This window comes from Crocodylus siamensis, chromosome 3 (genome assembly GCF_052110815.1).
Source record: "Crocodylus siamensis isolate JL-2025a chromosome 3, ASM5211081v1, whole genome shotgun sequence".
In the NCBI taxonomy this organism is placed as follows: Eukaryota; Metazoa; Chordata; order Crocodylia; family Crocodylidae; genus Crocodylus; species Crocodylus siamensis.
In genome coordinates this window covers 146,311,660-146,332,582 of record NC_143397.1, presented here as the reverse complement: position 1 = coordinate 146,332,582, position 20,923 = coordinate 146,311,660, and the positions used below count along the sequence as shown (strand labels likewise).

Below are 20,923 nucleotides of genomic sequence, written 5' to 3'. Positions count from 1 at the left end.
AACCCTTGCCTGTTAAAATGTAAAGGACAGAAACTCTTGGAATAAAAAACTTGATCACTGCCAAGTCGAATCTAGCCTCTAAGGTGCCTATACACAAGCAGAGAGGCTGTCCAATGCACTGGAACTCCTAGGGAGCGCTTTATATAAAGCTCACTTGACAAGCTTTAGATAAAACATCCCCATCACCATGTTGAAGCACGGGGATGCTGATACACAAGACATTCTGGGGGCTTTAATTACAGTGGTTCTTGAAGCCATTGGCAGCACATAGGGGGTACACCCCCTGAGATTGGCTGCTGCCAACACTGCCAGCAGCACCTGTTGGCAGTCAGCACTTGGCCCACCCCCATCGCTGACACTGCCAGCGGCATCTGCGGGCAGTCACCAATCACTTCTGGCCACCAACAACACTGCCAGCGGTGGCTGTGGGTGGTCACTGATCAGCACTCACCACTCTTCCCCACTTGCCACGGACACCACCGCAGTTACCTACGAGGGCTCCCCACTCACTGCCACCACACCCCCACTGCCTTCACCGCCACATGTGGACAGTCGTTGTACTCCCCCGCCCCCCAAGCCTTGGGAGGCATGCAGCATTCATGCTTGAAGCCACTTTAAAGCAGCCCTGCACCCCCAGAGCATGCGAATAAATGCCCTAAGGCTACAGATCAGGGCTGAAGATTCCATTCATAGTAAATCCACCATCATCTGATCCCACATCCACATATACTTGTCAAATAAATTTTCTTCATGTGTATCAAATCATATCTAATCATACAGTAAAGTGATTAACATTCGTAATTCTCAATGAATAATTTTACTATAATACAAACAAATAAGGAACACAAGTACCATATTTACCCAGATCCAAGACAACCCCCCAGTAATTAGATTCTATGTATGAAACATATATACATTTATAATTTTCCATGTATAGACTCTAATTATTGGAGGGTCGCCTCAAATTTTCCCCAGCCCATCCTGCCACGCCTGCTGCAGTAGGGAAAGCAGCAACAATGGGGCAGGCAGAAGGAACATGTGCAGACCCTCTTGCCCCCATCCCCCCACTAGTCCCCTCTGAATCCTTCCCCCACCTTCCCCCCGTGGTGCCTGTAGTCCCCCCGCTTGCCACCCACAGCCACTAAAGCCTCTGCCCTGCCCCTGTCTGCTCCCCACAACTTCCACTCCCATGCCTGCTTCCTACAGCCTCTGCCCTATTTTCTCTGCTCCCTGCTGCTTACTATCAGGAACAGCTATGACTCCATTCCCTCCTGGGGCATAGAACATGTGGAAGCTCTGGCTCCTGCCCCAGCCACGCAGCAGTGGCAATGGCAGATCTGGCCCCAGGACACTGCTGTGTAGCCAGGCAGCAGCCAGAGCTTCCATGTGCTCCATGCTCTGAGAGGGCAATGGAGCCAAAGCTGCATCTGTCAATAACTGACTGGGGGTGGGCACAAAGGCTGTGAGGGGCAGCTGACTGACCCCAAGCTCAGATTGAAGCCAGAGACAGAGTTGAAGCAGCTGCCTGCCCCATCCCCCTTATACTCAAATCCCCCTTATACTCAAATCCAATAAAGGGGTTTTCCAACCCCCCCCCACCCCAAAATCATGTTGAATGGAGGGACCTCATCTGGAATTTGACTAAATACAATAGTCTAAAATCAATGGTCACTTTGTGCAAACTCTGCGTATTATTTTGTTTCAGCAAAACAATTTTCAGTATTTCTAGTGTGGTCTCTGCCAGTCATGCTTATCAGTCATGCAATGTCAGCAGTTGTATCTACGATGATCTTCATTTCTTCTGCCTCCAGTTGTGTAAAGTTTACAATCAGATTTAAAATGTGCTCTGCAACAACCTGTGCATTCTCTGCAATAGGTGAAAAAACATAGGTGTGGCTTATATGACAAAATCCCAGTGCAGCTCCAGTGTTCAGCTGGCATTAAACAAATGTGTGCCTCTACTGAACTGGCCTCTATAAGAACAAATGTCTAATAATTAGTTAAAGATTGAAAGATTTAAAGTTTCTAAATCAGAAGTGAATCCAGGGGGGTGCAATGGTGCAGTTGCACCTTCCCTCTTTGATTCCTGGCCCTCTGAAAGCATAAAACCGACTGCCTGCCAGTGGCAGCAGTATATGTTAATTATAACATATCAACTGAATTCACAAGAATACAGCTTTAGCTACAGTTTTTCCAGGGCTGCTAATATTTAAACTTTGACAAACCATATTAAGTGAGAAATCTTTGATTTTCCAAAAATTTAGCAGCATACCTTTGAACCGACAAAAAAACCTGTGTGAATGAATTCCCTCATGTGTCTGATATGCTTTACTTTCGAAATAGAAAGGTATTAGAGGATTAATCACTAGAAGAATCACTTGCTCAAGGTGTTTCAAAACCCTGTCCTTCAAATTTCCTCAAGGAGACAGCAAGACCACAGCCTATATGCCACGTGACACATGACAGCCGGGACAAGGAAATGATAGCTCATAAAAGGAACCTATGTTTGCTTAAGTATAGTAAATATGGTGTAAGAGTGTAATATGTGGAATCACTCCTATACACAGAAATAGGAAACAGGCACACATGTGCATGTGTGCTAGCCTGGGTGTGAAGGCTAGTATATAGTCATTATACTATAAAAGGGTGGTCCACAGAAGCATGTAGACATAGAAGAACCTCACACTTTTAACAAACTTGCAACTGATTGAAATATTTAGAAAGTTCTATTGTCAAAACTATCATCTGGTCCCTAACTGGAAAGTGAACTGAAAAATGCAAAAAGGCTTGATAAACAGAAATGAGATCCATTTCCCCTTCCTATATTGACTCTCACTGCAAACCTCTCATTTCACATACAGCTTATAAAGTAAGGAGGTCTGCCAGTTTGGGGAAAAACTCTTCAATTCTACGGAAAATAAAAAATTATCATTTAGCCATCATTTCTGCAGGAAAAACCAGGAGGCTATCTAGCCAACTGTCTCCTTACTTTTAAGTTTGTGGTTCCTCCAAACACTACAGCTCATCAGCTCTTTACTATATGGCTTCTCCCAACTTTCTCCCTTAACGTTAAAACTAACTAAATAAAAATAATCAAATTTAGCAGTTACCTTGGCATTAGGTCCCCAAATGGATCACTTCATCTAGTTTACTGTACAGGCAGTCCTCAACTTACGCTGTTTCAAGTTGCATTTTGCAAATATGTTTATAAATTGACACCATGTTTCAACTTTCTGACATCAGTTTCAAATTTACAATGCTTGATCTGATGCCATGCCATGCCAGCGAACAAGTTCACTGCATAGCCCATCTCCCTCGAGAACATCTGTCCAAACTTCCTTGGACATTTTCTTTAAGAGAGCAGATAAGACTCCAGAAAAACCTGCAGCCAAGACGTCTGAGAAGACTCCAGCCAAGAGCCCTTCAAAAAATCCAGCAAAGTCACATCAAAGAAATCCTTCCAAATCAATACAATTGCTGTTTACAGTAAAAGCTCTGTTCTCCAGCATCCCTGGGGAATGGGGGGGGTGCTGGTTAATCAAATATGCCAGTTACCTGAGAGTTATACTTATAACTCCAGCAGGTCGGAGGTATCTTTGCCTGTTCAAGATGCCACTCCTCCTGCCACGTCCAGTGTGCCAGGGCTTTCACTCCCTGGCGTCAGTGTGCCGGGAGACAGGGAGGGTGCCCCCTGCGCAGGCTGCTTTGCCCTGGGCCATGGTCCATGAGGAAGAAGCGGGACTCGGCTGACATCAGCAAAACTGGAAGTGCCACGGTGGAACAGATGCTGGTTAATAGAACATTCCAGATGGTAAAGTGCCGGATAACACAGCTTTTACTGTACAATGTAAATGCATTAATGTAGCTATATTACTCATCTATAATTGACCGAGTACAAAATTCTGAGTTATTTTTGGAAAAAATAGAGAATGGGGCCTTGGTTCAGGAACAAATCCCCCATTTATAACATTGCTTCCAATGGGAAAAATCGGTTCCAAGTTACAATGTTTTGACTTAAGATATAGTTTTCAGGAACCAATTGTGTTGTAAGTCCAAGGACTGCCTGTATTTCAGACCAGCATTTCACAACCCGTATACCGTGGCCCGCTGGTGTTCCATCAGACATGTCCACGTGTGCTGTGGCATTTTGGGCTGGAGCCACATCGCCCACCTGGCTGGACCTATGCCCCCTCGCCTGCTGCAGCTGCAGACACAGACAGATGGGGAGCGATCCTCCAGGCAGGCAGGTGGCATGCCTCCAACCCAACCGGCTGGCCATGCACACCCCTCCTCCCCCCGCAGTCAGTGTCCAGCTGGCCATGTGCCACCGCTACCCCCAACCTCCTACTCTGCATCCAGTGTGCTGCGGTGCTTTTTTATTAAGGTATGTGTGCCATGGGACAAAAAAGGTTGGGAAACGCTGTTTCAGACTGTGCCTCAAGGTTCATCTCCTGAAAGGACAGCAATCTCACAAAAGAAAAGGAGACAGCACCAGAGACAAAAGCAGAGTCCTCCTCCATGACATACCAGGCAGTTAAAGAAAAAAAAAAAAAATGTCCTGGGGGGGGGGAAGGGAGAGGGGGGAGTTCCAAAGAAATGCTAGAATACAATTAATGATTTGTTTCTTCCTTCCTTTCCTCAGTACCCCAACTCCTACTTCCCTCCAAACAGTCCCTTTCCTGAAATATTACATCTTTCTCTAGGGCTCCCTATCCCAAACCATCCCTCTCATCTATTCACAATGCATCTGTCTTACATAATTATCTGACTCAAGCTGCCTCTATATCTGAGCATCCCTCTTTCGTCAATTTATTCTCAAATCACCCCTGGGAGGCTGGCCAGCATTATTAACCCATTTTGCAGGTGAGGAACTGAGGCACAAAGCAATAAAGTGACTTGCCACAGACTCCCAGGGTATGATGGGGAGGATGGGAGAGGGTATGATAAGAAGATAAAGTCATTTCAAACTCAAGCTCAGTGAGAGAAAACATGTTTTAAAGAAATAAGCAGGTTTTAAAATCATGGAACCTCTGGTTTTGCACCTATCTTAGTCAAATTGAGAATTTATTACAAGAGGTAAAAATACCAAGAAGTTGTCATCTCTACCTGCAGCATTCTATGCTCATTCTTTGTGGACAAATTCTATTTGGTACATCATCACTATTTCTGGTGTGAAAAAATATTCCTACAACACCAAAGCCTACCTATTTATTTAGTTAATTACTCAGTTATTGACTGGCTTTCTCTCATTTATAATTGTATGTCCAGATCAAACCTAGATTAATGACACTTCCTACTTGTTTTCCTGCATGCAGATTTTAGGTACATTGACCAAATGTTCAAACCCCCACAGTGGCAGAGTTAACAAACTATGTAAATGAGAGAATGAAATTGTGATGAAATTGCACTATACATATCAATGAACCTAAAAAGAAGGAAACATGAAAAGGATTTTTTCAAAGTGTTGGGTTCTTTCTAAAGGTTCCACCTTTCATACTACTGGACTGAGAATTCTTCAAAGTAAAATATATTTTGAGCCCAATTAGCAGTAATGCTACTGACAACTTTTTATTTTCCCCTACTAGCCAATATTCTCATTAAGAAAGAGTCAAAAAGTTTATTCTGCTTCTAAAAATATAGCTTATAAATGTGCCAGGGGTCATACACAACCAGAACTGTATAGTCTTACTCCCTCAGGCTAAGCTGATTAAAATTATCATACAAACTAAGTTATACTTATTTACATCACTTAACCAAGTTACATTTTGAGTAAATGTTTACTTATGTGGGTAGAAATGCACACTTGCTACCTTCTAAAAAATATGAACTATGGCCATCAGAGAAAATGGAATTACTGCTTTCCATGACAGAAATACCCCTAATGCATCTTTGCTTAGTCAGATACTGTTAACCTACAATCACTTTCTCCCCTTTTCTGGGGTGTGGAAGGTGCCAGGCTGTTGTCAGGATTAAAGTACAATTAAACTAAATTACTATGGATTGGAAAAAGTTGTTCAGCCTGTCTGTAGTAAGCAGTATCAGAATTTCACTTTTAATAGCATTAAAATAACTGGTTCTAAAAAGAACGGAAAGGAGATGAGTCCAAATTGATAAAAATTTAACTGACAGTCTGATAAACTCACCCTTTTCCCACTCAAATGGTTCCTGGCCATGACAGTTTGAAAGGCAGACACCACCCAGTCATTAAAATGATCTCACACTGATACTCTAAAATCATCCTGAATTATCCCTAAGTGAGGCCAACAAAGCTGAGAATTAGAAGATGAACAACTAATAACTTGCATCTACTTCAAAGGCAGAAAGCAGGGCAGTGGCACTTTATAGACGAATTCAAAAAGGCATATGCTTTCATAAGCAATGGCTTACTTCATCAGAAGAAAATAAGATATTGCTTACAAAAACTTATGCCTCTGAACTAAACTAGTTACTCTGGAGGGTGTCGATCTGCCTTGCCTTCCACCTGACTTCAGATTAATACATCCGTCTACTCTACAGTTATTTTTTCAACTTCTTTCGGGTTTTACAGGTCTCCGAAAGTAGCATCATGCAAAACTCCCAGTAAATGAACACCCACCATCTTTCAAGATTTCAATATATAAATGGCCTGAACAGCTTATGGTTGAAGAAAAACTGTTTCTCTTTTTAGTTATCCCTTTCATATAAGGGTTCAAAGCTTTGCTGAAGTGCAGGGACCACACTGGGACTGCTTCTAAACCCCACTACAATCTCTGGCCCCAGCCAACAATCAGCTTATTGAATGTGCAGCTGGGCCAACAAGGTGCCATATAAGCCAGCTGTAAAATCGTTCCAAATAATGTAGAACAAGTTTATGGCTGGTTTGCCATTTTATTATGCCTTAAATTGGACACACGTGTAGCACCATTCTCATTTATGATGCAATTAACATGTTAATTGTGGCATAAATGTAATGTGTAGAAGGGTCCTAAGCATGTACCCATAGCAGCAATAAAAATTTGGGGGGTAGGAAACCCCTAACTCTCCATAGACATGACAACTCATAGTTGCTCCTTCAAAGTTCTTGCAGTTTATCAGTCCAAAAAAAAGTTTTGAAAAAAGGACTCTAGATAGATTTAAGATGAAAGTGTCGTCACTTACCCCCAGTAAAAAAAATCTAAATACGTACTGACATGCCAGAAGGAAGCAGAGCCCATTGGGAAAATGGAACACTTTAGAACTTTTATAGGATTATGCCCAAGACTCTCATGGCAGCATTTTTGGCAGCTACACAAAGTAATATACATCAGTCTCTCACACTTACATAATTCCTGCCATCATAAAGATTCCTAAAGCATTTTATAAGCCAGGGGTATTTCAGCCATTACTAAAGCTCAGTAAAGCTCAATATTTTGTTGTGGGACATAGTAGTTATTTAACACTGCCCAATAACACCATAGAACAATTTAGGACAGGATATTAGAAGAACACAAACTTGGGAGCTTGGTTAACCTTGTTCAAGGCTTTTGGCAAGAAGCACCAATACTTCCATTCCCTAGCTGGGTGCCAAATTAAACATACATGTCAAAGGTTTTTTGGGTGACCAAATGATCTTTCTCAATTAACTTGGAGCCAAAGGGGGCACCTACAACAGAAACTAGTCCCCTCATTCATACTTAAAATATACAAAAAACTTAAGACAGTAAAAGTAAATAATTGAACAAAATAGCTGCATATCTTGGTATGAACTAGGGCAGTCTCACAACATGAAGTTATACAATCTCTCAGAGCACTCCCATGATGTAGGGTCTGCCCATGTGTTTCCACTCTGCACACACCAACTCCAGGAAATAAGGCCTTGAAGCCATGCCAGAATATGCAAATTCTGTGCAATAGAACATCAAAAATAGAGAACTAAGGAGTTCTTAAGTAGTGCATGCTCAGAGTTGCTCTCAGATAGCCAACTACTCCTCACCTCATTTCCAGGTTTTAGTCCGTAAAGAAGGAGGTGGGACATGCTGCAACAGAAGTCCCAGGCCCAACACAGAGAAAAACATGTCTTCATTGCCTTGTGCTCTCTGACTAGGAACAGAAGTTACACATAAACTGAGTTAAGTGATCAGAAACCAGTTTAAACCTGTATCAGAACAGAAGTTCAGCACACTTAAATGGCTTTCAAAATGACCAAAACCAGTTTAAGATAAACCTGGTTGGATGTGGTATCAGACTCAACTGATTTAAGTCAAACCACTTAATGGAACTTCTCCCAGACCCACTCCCAGTTCAAGTTAACTCACAGTCCCCCAGCATCCCAGGATGCTTTGCAGTCCTGGGCTGTGCTGTCTGCTCCAGTGAAGCAGGGTTGGCCCCACCCCTCTCCTCTTTAGCCAAAACTCTATAGCTGCTCCAGTTAGCTTAGAAGGGGTTGGAGGGGGAAACTTGCCTCTAAACCCCAGCTGGGGTCTGCCTAGGAGGGGTGGAACAGCACTTCAGTCTTTTCCCCTGTTCTCTGCTCAAGCAGGAGTGGAGAGTATGGCCAGGTTGGCAGGCTGAGGTGGGATGGAAAGAGGGTTTTAAACCCCCATCACTCCCTCCACCTAAGCCTGCCAGCATCTGGCCATGCCCCTCACTCACCCTTCCACTTGAGTAGGGAGCGGGGGAAAATCCAGGCATGGGTTGCCACCCCCCTCCAAGCAAACCCCTGCCCCGACTTGAGCATAGCCATGTGCTCTGCTCTCCACTCAAACAAGGGGCAAAGGCCTGGCAGGGGTTGCCCCCCTCCTCTGTGGCAGACCTTGGATACAGCCCCATGCAGCCAGGAAGGGCCGCTCCACCTCGGTCTGTGAGCCCCTGGCTGGGGTGTGGCCATGCCCCTCACTGTCTGCTCAAAGGAGGGGAGGGGCAAAACCCTGGCAGTTACTGTCCTCCCCCCAAAACAGGGAGTGGGGGACAGAAGCCTGATAGGGGCTACTCCCCCAAGCAGACCAGGGTTAGGGTCCCATGTGGGCCAGGAAGGCAGGTTTAAAAGCCCCCCCCTCCCCCTGGTCTCAGCCTACTGGCCCCAGGTTAAGGCCTGGCCATCCTCTGCTCAATCTAGAGGTGCGGCAGGGGGAGCTTGGAGGGCTTCTCTCCTCCCTTCCCTTTGGCTGGGAGGCATGCTTTAGTGCCCCCCAACTTCCAGCCTGAGCCACTGCAGGTGTGTGACTATTTCCAGAATAAGAAGTGAATGTCTGTTCACTTGCTTCTCGGTTCAATCGACGCAATTTAGACTAACCTGAAAAAATTGAATCTATTCATCCTCTGGCTTTGACTGTCTGTGCTTAGCCCATGTGAGCATACAGTCCCTACCTCAGAGTTTACAGTCTACATAGAGAAGTCCAATAAAGCATGGGAGAAACAAAGCATTATCATCCACATTCTACAGACAGGAAAGGGAGGCATAGGGAGATTAAATGAGACACAGGAAGTCTGTGGCTGAGCCAGGAAGTGAAAGCAGATCTCCTAACCCCAATCCAGTGCCTTAACCACAAGTCCAGTCTTCCTCCCTCTAACATAACTGTTTTCTAATTTATGACCACCCACATTTTTGTCTGGGGGGAGATGGGGACAATTTACAGACTTCCCATATCAAAGAATTATACTTATCTTGCTTTTAAGAGCACTCTCCTCTAATTACACTGACTAATGTTCAACTCTGAGAATTTCTGTTTGGTGTTCTCCCTGGAGGGGAACTAAAGCAGTGTTAGTTTAGAAATGCAAGTAATTTAGTAACTTCCATCAAGGTTTTACAAGAAAGGAGGGGCTCTCGTCTCTCGCATATCTCCCAAGATGCCAATGGTATATTTTCAAGTGCTGACACACTAACCCTATTAGCAATGTAAAAAATGCAAACTAGGTCAAGTGCACTGGACTAAGGCGACTCTAGAAGTGTCGGTCAGCAAACCAAAACCACAAAGCAGAAGCAGCATTAAAAAAATAAGGAAAAGGCTTCTGTGCAGACAGTTACTGTACATCCTCTTTTTGGATGACACAATGACACACATACATTACGAAGAGATCTTAATAGTTCCACTGATATCACAAGAGCAAGAGAAAAATGATGAGATAACGCTGAGCCCATTGGTGATATTCACGTAATTTTAACAATAACTGGAAGGATTTCAGAAATTGACAGGGGTCAGTACACATGCAGGTTCTGCTGAAACTTAACAGGATCAACAGACCCGACATGCTGCTTTCAATTGTTCCACTATATATAGATGTTCCTATTTACATTACAGTTCCTAAAGTTAATATGACACCAACAGAAGTGCAATAACATTGGTCCGCGCATTAAGCAAAGAAATACTATTTCTTCCATGCAAGAGAAAAAAAAATGTAAAACCCTCTTGATATGTTTAACTTTTTCCTAGCCTTTATTTCTGTAATAGCGTATAAAAATTATACAGCCAAAGAGATGATACAGGAATTCAAATCAGTAACAGATAAATAAAAATCCTAATTCTATAATACATCTGCAACTTAAAAAATCTTCAAGTTCCATCTTTAAAATACCCAACGTGCATTCACTTGACAACACCTGAAGTTTAAAATGTATGCAGAAGCCATTCTTCTAATATTTGTATTTACTGTACACTTAAAGCACTTAAATAAATATCTGTCTTGTAGTGATGCCTTGGAGGAGTATGAAGGAAGGGAAAAGGACCTCTAATGTCCTTAAAAATCAGTTAATCTAATTTCAGACAGCAAACACTAAAATGTCTTGATCTTATGATTACTGCACAGCAGTACAAAGTGGAGGTTGTATGGTACCTTAATTTTGCATTTGTTTTTACCTCAAAACGCCTACATTTCTAAATTTCTTATGTTTGTAGTACATAGTTTTGAGATAATTAAAATATGGATTTCAATAAAAGAACCTTAATTCTTTTAACCTTAACGCCATCTTACTGGAGTTTTTATCTTGAAATATAATAATACTTGGAGGTCTGCCCAGACATGTTAGTTATCAATAGGTTTGCTACCTGGAAACAGACTGACACTGCTATAACTGTTGAGTAAAATAATGGGCCTGTCATTCCCAAGTTTCATGGTAGCAATCATTAAGAATTTGGGATCTGAAACCATCTTGCATGTTATAGATGAGATCCTACATGGATATTCTAAATTTGCAGGATTTTTATTGTGCTGCTGTCAAAAACAGAAGAATTTGTAACCACTGAATTTGTTATTACAAAGCCAATAAGTACTGTTTTTGCTAAACAAATCTCAGAAAGACCCATCATGCAAGGGAGAAGGAAGCATTTCCCTTGTACGTACATAACGTAGAACTCATAATCAATACTTAAACTCGTATTACCCACCTGTATTATCAGTATTAAGAGCCTGTTATTTAGCTGTTCACAAAACATAAGCAGCTTAAATTCTGTGGCCTCAAACGCTAAGGTTTCAAGCAGATAGAATGTATTTTTCCCAGCCTACCTCAATAATTAATATGATACACATCATGAAAACTTCTTGAGCAAATTCAACCAGTAAGATTAAATAGGGCCAACAGATACATGCCCCTTTATTTTAAGAAAGTGCTTAAGATGAAAATATTACAAAATTTCTGTGCTGTAAGGATAAGTGGAAATTCTATCAAAATCCAGCCTTCAGAAATGCTCTTGAGAAAAGACTACTGACACAGGAAATACTTTTCTGACTGCAGGAAATGCTTCTAGTTCCTTCCCGCCATCCTCCAACAATGGGTTCCAATAAGCAATTCCCATACAACTGTTGAGCTGTAGTTATATAGTTTTTATTAAAATGAAGTTTCAGCTTCTGCAGGCCTTGCCACCAGAACTTGCCACCCTTTCCTTTCAAGTCCCATTAAAAAACCTGACCTACCCTGATCCACACTTTGACAAGATTATGGACCCAGTCAAACTCAAGACAACTCCTGCTAACCCAGTCCACTGGCCTTGAGCAACTGAAGTAACAGTTGATTTCTGCAACACAAGACACTGAGCTTCCAGGCAGTATGAAACACCTCATTTCTCCATCCCTTTTCCTTGCTTATGGCTTTCTACCCTTGCTACTTGGTCCCAGTTTCCTACTTCTCAGATCTTGACCCTGCCTTACTTCCTAGCTCTGACTACAGTTCCTGACCATAACTTTCTAACTCCATCTTGTTTCCTGGTTTTCACTTCCTGGCTTCTGCCACTGACTTGATGTCCTAGTTACAGACCTTTGGCACCTGACCTGGTATCTTGGAGCTTCCTCTCACACCTGTCCTTTGAGTTGGTACCCTGTAATGATCTTCAACCCCTGACCTCTGCCTGGCTTCTGCCTACCTGCTAACACCTTTGGCTTTAGCCATTAGACCTAGCTACTAGGAATCACATCACAGTCACAAATATATTCATCAACCTACAGTCCCAAAAAGTGAATGTCAGGGCTTGAATAATTTACTAGGTATCTGTAAGCCAGAGACTGATCAGAAAGGTGGACTTTGCTACTCTACCTCCTGTCCTCCAGATTCTTGGATAAATATCATGGTGAGCTCACTTGATGTCTCATCTTTATGTCCCCAACATAACTGAAATGATACCAGCAGGAAAGGATGAAACATTCTGGAGGACTCAGTCTGGTGTTCAACTCCTTTCTCCATCCAAATTACTTATCTGTGTTCATAAAGGTAACACGAAGGCTTGGCATCCTGATGGACTCATTACAATTCCTGATACTACCAATAAGACTAATGAGAAAATAGGCTGCCATGAAGCTATGCTTTGGATGGGGCTCTGACCACGGTAACAGATGCTATTTGAACTATTACAAATCAGTGCGTCTGGGGCTGACTGGATATTACAGACATTCCAACATAGAGCAGTAATCCACCCAGTTAGAGAGAGCCCACAAAGAATACATCACACAGATGCCCCATATATCCTTCTAGTTCCCAGATTAATTCTAGGCTTGGTGTTAATCTTCACAGATCTCAGCAGGCTTGAGTCTTTATAAAAAAAAAAAAAAAAGGCTCTCCAATCATGATTCTTACAGAGAGTTGAACCCCCCTGGAGCCACTATCACTGGCAACTAATAAACTAAACGTTGCCCTCCTCACAATAACACAAAATAAGGAGTTACAGCAAGAAAAGAAAATAGGAAACAGTAAGCAAAACTCCAAAGCCTAGGATAGTTGAAGTGCTGACTTCACTTTAGACGTCTTTATACAAATATGATTTACAGTATTTAATATTCAGATTCCAGGAATCTATTACCACAGCTAGAGAACAGGTATACACAATTCCCCTAATTAGACACTGTTAGCACCTGTATTTTGAGGTGACACCCAAGAACCAATACATTTTCCAAATCAAATGTTTCATAAGATAAAGTTAATATCCATGAGCAGGTAGTGTTTACTTCATCTGGTTAACTTTAAAATGGGAAAACCCTGCATAGCACCTAACTGGTATATTCCAATCTCAAGTTCTATCAGACCTTCACTTTAAATAATAACCAATAAAATGATTTACAGAGCAATAATATACCCTTATAAAAATTAATTAAATGCCACATACTTGATTTTTTGCTATTAAGAAATTAAATTGCTCTCTGAAGACAGAACGTGAACTTTAAGCTCCCAAGATAATTTTTTCATCCTCTCTCAACACTATTCCATAAAAGATATACAGGACACGAAAGAGAAAGTGTTTGCGGATTCTACAGATAAAGTTATCTTTAACTAGTGCACTAAACACAAATGTCAGGATAAAATTTTTATTTCTGACCATCTTCTATTACATCCAGGGTGGAAAAAAGTGACCCCCCCCCACACACACACTACCCCCCAAGTAGTAATCATTACTGAGTTGTCTATATTGTCACTATAGCCTCAGATGAAATTCGTTTTGACAGAAACTTTGCTCTGTTTCATGAATGAGAAGAAGTGTTTTTGAGTATTTTGCCATAATATTAAAGCACATTCTGCAATGTTCTACACAGGCCATTCCTCAGAGACTTCAAAACCATTACAGTTTACATTTTCCCATTCTAGAAGATCTGTGCGAATAAGCTGGAGGTCCTCGGAGCTCAAAACTGAAAAGAAAAAGTTTTCTATTTAAATAGCTTTTTAGAGCTTGAAATCAGAAGCATCCATCATCACACTGGCTTGGACTTGAGCAACAGGCTCAATTAATCCATTCACCAAATCTCTGCTCCTCGTACTCCTTTTTAGCAGCTGCCCAGAAACATAGCTAACTATATCCTTTGAGCTCTGCAAGCGTGATGGGGCATGACAGTGAAAAGGTTATAGAATCTTAGATGCAGTTTCTTCACAAAACAGAAAGACAAGGGTTTAAAAAGTTGAGAACTGTTCTCTAGAATTTTAGAGGGTGTAACAGGAAAAAAAAACCCTACAAAATAAAAGCTACCCATGTTTAATCATTAGCTAATGAACACACACTACACCTTCCCCTTTTAACACTGTGACAGTATCCTGCAGCATGTCAAAGCCATATTGTTTGCAGCCATTCACAAGCAAAACAAAAATAAATCCATTTTTGTACAATATACAGATCCACTTGAGCTCATGTTTGGCCTTCTGTTAAAAAAAGGCATTTCACATTTTTTCCAGCATGAGCAAGGCAGCTACAGCTCAATTTTAAAAAAATTATAAAAATTCCATTATGAAGTTATTTTCACCAAAGCTGTCTACAAAGATGGCAGCCTCTGACAGGAAAGCTTATTTACCTCCAAGCCTTAAGATCACAGGAGACTACTGAGCCTTTCATCAAACTGGAAAAAGATACTTACTTTGGCAAGTATTTTTCTGCTTTATGAAAGAAAAATAAAACTCCAAAATGATGGTTTCAGAACTTGATAGATTTATTTTTATGTAAAGAAGTCAGAGTACAACTCACTAGGTGAATACCACATCTTAGCATTTTTTCCTCTTCCAATGCTTGTTAAAAAGAATAAGACAGTCTGAAACAAAAGTAAATTAATATATACACAAAAATTACAACAGGACTACATCATGAATTAAACAATCCCAATGAGCATTTTCTGCTCCAAAGCTGCAATTGTCTTCTAATCACTTTCACTATTATCTGTTAAAATTAGAGGCTTTCAACTGCAGCCTCACAAACAAAAGTTCAAATTTGAATTCAAAAGACATAGAGAGAATAAACAAGCAACTGAAAGCAAGTGTTCATCAACATAAAGATATACAGTAAATAACACCCTATGCCCCACACATTGAACTCTACACACTGTTCAGTAGTGCTTAAGACGGCATACACTTCACGTGCTAATATTTTTCTAGGAGACATTTTAACTACTTCAGAGTTGCATAAACCTGATGTTTTTAAAGCAGTTAAAGGGAAATCTTTGGACTCCGAGATGGAAGTACTTACCCTATAGTAAAAGTGGTTCTCTGAGTTTTAGTAAATGTGAATCCCACTGTAGATGTGCACATGTGTAAGGCCTGAAGTACAGCTTTTTCTGGGGGCATGTTTTCTAGGACCAACAATATAGTTTGGAGATATTGAGCTATTATAACCAGTAAAAAACATCAATGAAAAAAATTGCTTCTTGCATATTTCCTGAACCAGCTTCCAAGAGAAGTGGTGCAGGCTCCTACCCTGGGGGTGTGTAAGAGGAGGTTAGATGAACATCTTGCTGGGGTCATTTGGCCCCAGTATTCTTTCCTGCCATGGCAGGGGGTTGGACTAGATGATCTGCTCAGGTCCCTTCCGACCCTAGAAACTATGAAACTATAACAGCCACAGCAGTACTCCAAGCCTGTAAAACTAGACATTTTGTTTTGTTTTCTTAAACAACAGAGCCGTGTATACGCCCTGTGCCCTCTCATTCAAGGGCATAAAAGATAGGACAGGTACAACCTTCCATCAGCTCAAAATGCTGGTTGCTGAGAACTTGAAGGATGTCTGCAATGATATTGGGTAGTCTTCAGTAAGCCCAAACCAAATGAACCCTCCCTCCTTGTCTCTCTCTTAATGTGCAGCCACTGCACACTATACTTTTTGCTCCTCAAGCAGAGACTTCCTCAGAAACAGTCTACAGATCACTTGTCTCTCCTGCTGTGCTTAACTCCAATTACAGGCAGAGGAGATAGAATTGCTATACAGAAGGACCAGAAGTCAGGAAAAGGGAATTACGGGATTTGGTAAACTTCCCACATTTGCAGCCTGCAGCACCAGCTTCTGATAACTCAATCATCTGCAAATATGAGCAATAATACACCAGTTCCCAAGCAATTCTTGTTGAAAGAACAGGGAAATGACAACAACTGTTTCCGCTTCCTGTTGGTGCTTGTCTTTGAACAGCTAGCCATTGAGGTCCACCACAGGACTCAGTGCTGGATTTAGGCACAAGCTAAGTTAGTTGCATCTTAGGACCTCACATTTAGGGGCCTCTAAATATGGGAAAAAATACAGTAAAACCTCACAAATCCAGAGTGCTCAGAAGCAAATGCATGCTGAAAATTTGAAAAAGCCGTTTTTTTTAAACCGGCACTGCAGCCAGTTGCAGAGCTGGGGAGGGTAGCAGCAGCTGGTTCTGGAGCACCAACTGCATGTAGAGCAGCAGCAGAGGGTGTTTAATGGAGGTGACAGCAGCCGCGTGCAAGTTTCCCCTGCCACTTAGAGGCTGGCGCGGGAGCGCGGCAGCTAGTCCCAAAGTGGCAGGGGAAGTGCCAGGGTTTTGGGGCCTCTTAAGATTGACATATTTTAGGGCCCCAGCATGTCATAATCCAGCCCTGATTAGCCTGATAGACTTGGATTCTCTGCCTTCTAAAACGCATCACCATCACTGCCAGTCATCTGTGGACTATTCAGTGTTGTGAAGAACCTAAACATTGTATGTTGGTTAGATTCACAGTGAGACCCAGTCACTAGGTACTTCTGTGTGCTGTTGGGTGGAAGGCTTTAAGTCAACAGTCACGAACCAGTCTTGAGGATCAAGAGCTGAAGGTAAGCCTTACCATTCTAAGGCAATATATTTGTTGAGACCCTCTGAGTTTTCACTTAGACCTCTCTTTTTTCTTCTTCAAAATATGGGGGTACCATAAGTAGAAGCTTTATTCCCAAACTCCAGTGAAATTGCCTCTTTTGCTCCTAGATGAAAACAAAGCTTCATTAAATTAGCTGAGAAATGGGAAATCTGAACACTTATGACATAACTCTATTTAGAATGGGAATACTGTACTCCTTTTGAGTTGAGACAAACAGAGCTGTATTCATTATTAAATCCCTTTAAAAATATGCTGTAGGAAATGACATGTTGCAGAAAGTAAAGCTTGAAAGTCCCTTTATTTAGAAGGAGTGCCCAAAACTCAAAACACAACATGGCATTTGTGGTGTTAAGGCTGTTATTGCATCAGTATTTCCATTAAAAAAAACAAAAAGAAACCAAGAACCAAAAACAAAAATACTGCTTTCAGGAATTTACAGCACCATAACAGTGATCCCTTCTGGGCTGAATTTTGCCACAAGTTCTCAGTCCAAGATGGACTGAAAGACAGCCACCTAACCTTCTAGGGGTAAACTTGAACATTTCCTTAGTTGATTTCAATATATTTTTGAAAAATACTAACAACCACCTGGAATTACTACGTACTGACTTTCAGATTTTTTTTTTAAGCAAGCAAAATGCTTTCACTGATTTAGAAAGGGGACAATATTGACTAGGACTGTGCTTCTCAACCAGCATCCAAGGATACCTTGAGATCTTTTCGGGGTGCCGAGGGCGGGGGGGGGGTGTCACACAGTGTTAGCACTATTAGGTGTGCAAACATGATTCACAAGATAAACCCAGAGATTTCAAACAGGAATCCAAAGTGTTAAAAATAGACTGACCTGTTGGGGTCTTTCTGAGCTCTTTGCAACAGAAGAATTGAAAACCAAGAGCTGACATTTTCTGAAAGGTTCCTTGACCCCATCATGGTGCGTCTTGAGCCTCTTATTAAAACTAAGATACTCTTGGGGAAACTGAGTCACCACAGCCATGCACCCACACCCCCCAGCAAGAGGGGTTACACAAACAAAAAAAACCCACATCATCATCTCCTGTACTGAACACACGCAAAGACAAAATACGACAGACCAAAATAAAATATGATAGTCAAATCATTAAGGTTCTTAATTAAACAGAGCCTGCACAGCATTTGCTAATAGTATCCTAATTGTAATTGTACAAAACAGCATTCTGAAAACTTCCCTTTTAAAATAAGCCAAGCATTTTGCTAATGAAAGACCACAAGACCCTCACATTTACATTAGCAGAAAACTTAGTCCTTTACATTGTAAACTCACATGAATGGGAAGATAACCTTGGAAGTATGAAACCAATGTAGAATATCTCCCATTAAAAAAAAAAAAGTTAAACGCAGTTGTAGAATTTCATGTGCTACACACTGGAGTGTCTCAGCTTTCAGAAAGCCTTGCTCTAAACCAGACTCAGGTCTCCCACAAGAGCATAGGAGGTGCATGTACATGAGCCATTAAGGCAATGTGATAAACTCTGACACAAAAAGCGCCAACGTTTATCACGATACCTAAATGGCACACATAGATGCTCCACTGGCTGCAGTCCAAGGCGCATGTACAGACACCGTGCCTGTGACCACAGCAGTTTGAGCCAGGGCAAAGCAGCCCCAGGAGGTCAGCCCTTGGCTCCAGGAGGTGGCAGGGATGGCTGGGGCATAAGAGTGCCCCAGCCTACAGAGCTCTGTGGCTAGGTAGCAGGCAGGAGTCCGAGCCCCTGCTGCCTGGGCACAAGGTATGCCTGGGTTAGCGTTTACATGTGCATTTAGGTGCAGTTAGTTTTTGCCACTGTAAGATAGTACCATCTGTGGTGAAAATTAGTTTGCTGCAGTCTAATAGCATCACACGTGTGGACTGTGATGCTTTACACTACAGCAAATTAGTCTACTGCACAGTTAAGTGCATGTGTAGATGCACCAAGGGTCTTGTTTATAAGCACACTAGTTATCCTTATTTTAATCATCAAAGTAGGCTACTCTGAAGAGGAAGCAAATTTATATGGTGGGATTAGAATGGAGAATGTGTAAGTGATTGTGATTGCTTAGGCATTTACTTTGGATTAGTTAAAAAAAAATCAAATCAATATGCAGGGCATAAGACAACATATTAAAGGACTGCCATACCTAACAGAATACTGAGAATGTCTACCATCCAGATAACCATATTCAGATCAAAACCTTCTTGCAAGAGATGGCAAGAAATTAAACCTCTATGGAGACATGGTACACTTTGGCTCTAGGAGGAAGAGCTACATCTCTGGGTCTGCAGGAAGTTACATCAAGCCCACTCAACATGAGGAATGCCCCTTATTACATGAGAACAGATGACAACACACACTGATGCCAGCAAACCCTCTCTAAGGACTCAATATTTTACCCTGTCCATTTATTTAATCTATGTAGTCATTTTCTTGGTCCTGAAAGCCTTTGTGTCAATATACTGAAGTGCTTCCAGCTCAATGATGTAGCATCTTCAGTTAATGTCATTCATGTCTTTATTTCTCATTTCTGCACAGTTCCACTTCAATCCTAACATTTTAGTATGATCTCCCACAAAATGCTCGAAACAGGGAATAATGTGCTTTAGTTTATATAAAAGCTTTGATTCTATACTTACAGCAGAAGAGGAAAATCTGGTTTCTAGTTACAACAGCTGAGTCACCACTACAAGAATAGAGTCACAAAAAAACTAGTGAGTAGCAGGCAAAGAAAGAGGTATCATAATGACTTTAGTTTAACATCTAATACTTCACAACTACTGGAGCTGAATAAAAAGGAGATGTGCTGTATTTAACTCAAAATCCCTATAAATCTGTCGACCCCTCAGCTCCTCAAGGTAACACTTTTTATGTCAATCATTAGTCCTTTTCTATAGCTTAGCAATATACAAAACTGGATGCCCCAAGACCACTGGATGCACAATTTTCCTTTTCTCCTCCCTTCTCTCCCCACTTCCCCCAGTTACCATGATGACAGATGGCTGCTTGCATTACAGCATGCAAGAGCCCTAGTCACAGACCAAGACTTGTGGTTCTAGGTGATGTACAAATACAAACAAAGACAGTACCTAACCCAAAGAGCATTGAATCTAAAGTATAAGACAAGAAACAACAGATGGCATAATACAAGAAAATAATGAAATGATACTGATCAGCATGATAGATGTTAGTCTCAGCACTCAAGCAGCTTACTGCTGTCAAATTATTCATGCTTATCATTAAGAAAAGTTTAAGGAAAGGGGTCTGAATATTAAACTTGGTTATCTTGGTTATACATTGTATGTGATACGTTTAGAACATGGTAATCATAAGGTCACATTTAATTACACTTTACTCCTCAGCTGTTTATGACATTCTGTGACAGTGTTTTGTCCTGTTGATACAGCACACCATTCTCTAAGCCAGGCATGTCAAAGATACAGCCCACTAGCTGAATTCAGCCCACAATGCTGCCCCTGGTCTCAAAATGGACCTGCATACTTCACACGGGGTGCCCTGGATCAGGCTAGGTGCTGGTTCACCGCCCCAAACATGGCCCCACATGCTGCACGTGGCTTGTGGGCTGGTCTATGGACACAAACCAGCCTGCAGAGCAGCCCCATACAACTCATCCAGCCTGTGTGGCCTGGTGAGTTTGATACCTCTGCCCCAGGCTATTTCTCCTGATCCATGTGCAACACCAATGTCCCAATTTACTTACTAAAATAGAAAACTGTAGTTAAAATCTAGATGTGTCTCATGGAAAAAATAATTGCTGTTTTGCCATAACTGAAATTATTCTTCTTTCACTAAGAATAAAAAAAACCCCACCATTTACCACAAGCTTTCAAATTACATGTATTTTTAGTCTTAGATTATTTAAAACAAATTAGAATACAAAAAATACTTAAATGGT

The 20,923-nt window shown here is 41.5% G+C and overlaps 1 protein-coding gene across 45 annotated transcripts in view; it reads right to left on the bottom strand.

Moving 5' to 3' along the window:
• Nucleotides 1–20,923, bottom strand: part of LOC149868954 (uncharacterized) — a 220,837-nt gene that overhangs the window by 150,762 nt on the left and 49,152 nt on the right. For 10 of the 45 annotated variants that reach the window (XM_090039439.1, XM_090039444.1, XM_090039450.1 and 7 more), the window contains one exon: nt 19,647–19,693. The exons of 26 other annotated variants lie outside the window; for them this stretch is intronic. The gene's annotated coding sequence lies outside the window, so the exon portion shown is untranslated. Of the gene's footprint in view, nt 1–16,969; nt 17,103–19,646; nt 19,694–20,923 lie in introns of all 45 variants that reach the window. 9 more of the 45 variants (XM_090039434.1, XM_090039433.1, XM_090039443.1 and 6 more) reach the window with 1 other exon arrangement.